The 2,595-nt window shown below is 46.7% G+C and overlaps 1 pseudogene; it reads left to right on the forward strand.

Annotated features, from left to right (window-relative positions):
- Nucleotides 1-1,683, forward strand: part of LOC119361170 — a 9,046-nt pseudogene extending 7,363 nt beyond the window's left edge.
- Nucleotides 1,684-2,595: the final 912 nt, after the last annotated feature.

The raw sequence follows: 2,595 nt of genomic DNA on the forward strand, positions 1-2,595 counted from the left end.
AGGGGCCCAGGAGACAGGGGGCGCCCCAGGGGGGTGGGCGTGCCCTCCTATCTCCTGGCTTCCTCGAACCTTCCTTGGCTTGAACTCCAAGTCTCCCGGATCATATCCTTTCCAAAAATCACGCTCCTGAAGGTTTCATTCCGTTTGGACTCCGTTTGATATTCCTTTTCTTCGAAATACTGAAACAGGCAATAAAACAGCAATATGGGTTGGGCCTCCGGTTAGTAGGTTAGTCCCAAAAGTAATATAAAAGTGTATAATAAAGCACGTAATCATTCAAAACAGATAATAAAATAGCATGAATGCTTCATAAATTATAGATATGTTGGAGACGTATCAGGGCTCTTAGACATTGTCACCCCATCTTGAGGGGGAGTGTTGTGAGGAGTTAGTTGCAAATAGGAAAGTGGGAGGGGTTAAAATGTAAATGTAAATTGTATATATTGGGAAAAAGAGGAATGAACCGGGTGTGGAGGTTCTTCCAGAAATCCCTAGCTTCCCCCTTAGCTTCCTGGCTAGAGAAGAGAAATCTTCAAATCCAACAACAGCATCAGAGTCACAACTAACTGTGAATCTGAGTAACATGCTCATGATTTACGGGGCAGACACGATGGTGCACTCCACCATGGGTTGCCGGCTCAAGGACCATGACAGCGACACCTTACTCGATTATGTCTCTGAGGTGGTGCAGCTGATAGGTGGATACACCTTATCCAACGTGTTCCCATCATCGAGGCTAGGGCGGACTCTAAGCAGCACACTACACAGGGCTTCAGTATTTTGAGACTCCGTGCTATCCTTCCTGGAGCATATCATAGATCATCGTCTCGAGAGGAGATCCTCCAAGCAAGTTCACCAGGAAGACCTGGTGGATGCCCTCTTGAGGATCAAACAAGAAGACAACCTTGTGCCCCCCCTCGCCGTGAACAATATCAAAGCAGTGATTCTAGTAAGTTATTTTGCTCATGATAGTCCATGCTATATATACATACACACGTGTGTACATGTGGGGGCGCTAGTTTTTCTATCAATCCACAGTTTCACCAACAGGGAAAAGAACACAGGATGTTTTTGTAGGCGGGAGCGAGTCACCAGTAACAACGCTACAGTGGGCCATGATAGAGTTGATGCAAAACCCTAGCATGATGTCTAGGGCACAAGCCGAGGTCAGGGGTGCCTTTGCGGGACAAACAAAGGTAACCGAGGAGGGTCTAGCCAAGCTAAGCTATTTGCAGTGTATCATCAAGGAGACGTTGCGGTTGCACGCACCTACGCCATTACTACTGCCAAGGGAATGCCAGCAGCAATGTAACATACTCGGCTATGACGTTCCCAAGGGCGCCATTGTTCTCGTGAATGCTTGGGCGATCTCAAGGGACCCTGAGTACTGGGAAGAACTGGATGCATTCATCCCAGATAGATTTATGGGCAGTAAGATGAATTATGATCCTAACAACTTTGAGTTCATACCATTCAGCTACGGGCGGCGGATTTGCCCTGGGATGTTGTTTGGGATCGCGAACATTAATCTTGCTCTTGCAAGCCTTCTATTTTATTTTGACTGGGCTCTCCCAGATGGCATTCTCCTTGGTGATCTTGACATGGCGGAAACCATGGGAATCAGTGCTAAGAAGAAGCTGGCTGCGATTGCATGCAACTCTCCACATACAGCTACCCGGCTGAACCGTTGTTTCCCTGTCCGGATCTTTGCATGGTCTTGTTTGTTGTCAAAGCCGTATGTGTGGCCGTGTGGGTATTCAAATTCGGCATCTGTGGGAACTTTATTTATGTGTCCTTAAATTCAAATTGTACATGTTATGTTTTAAATTCAAATAAACTAGTACTTCTTATGTGATCTCCATGTATTACATACAGATCTAAAAAGTCATGTAGTTATGACGTAGCCGGGTGTTAAACTCTTTCGCGGTTGGATCTTTTTTATATGGAAAGATGATATTAATGACAGTTCATTATAAGAAAAATAAAGTAAACAACGTGCTTCCCACGAACACACTCATATCCTTGTGCATGTGGGAGCTCTAGAAGCATAGGACCACGATTGTATTTGATGGGGCTTCGCCCTCGGCTAAAAAGGTCATTACCAAAATTGAGAGTGAGGGTAGAGCATGAAAACTACGAGGGATATTGAAGGGAGACTACTCCAACTTCCTCGTTATGCTGACTAGGTGGGCTAGGGCGAGTAGCTAAGTGTGTCAGCATGGAGTTAATTGCAAAGAGTACCACAATTGGGGCATTACAAGCAAATTGGTATTAAGATTGGTAATTTTACGTGTCAGTACCAACTCTACGGTGAGGCATTGCAAAAGAGGCTAAAACAACTTTTTATATGTATTGATGGCCGAACTAACTGCTTGGGCGCACCCATCAGGTGCCACGTTGTCTAGAGTGCGAGTGCCCGCATGTTGACTCGGACGAGGCCGATTCGAACCGGTTTACCGTAGGTCGCTCATCTCCTCCTCTCGATCCCTCCTCTCCCCCGCGGTTGCATTGCTTTGTGAGATGATGGCGTCGATGGCTCTAGCAGATGGCGAGGGTGGCGACGACAACGGCGGCGGCGGCGACCTCCCCCGCTTA

The sequence above is a fragment of the Triticum dicoccoides genome, chromosome 2B, assembly GCF_002162155.2.
Source record: "Triticum dicoccoides isolate Atlit2015 ecotype Zavitan chromosome 2B, WEW_v2.0, whole genome shotgun sequence".
Classification (NCBI taxonomy): domain Eukaryota; kingdom Viridiplantae; phylum Streptophyta; class Magnoliopsida; order Poales; family Poaceae; genus Triticum; species Triticum dicoccoides.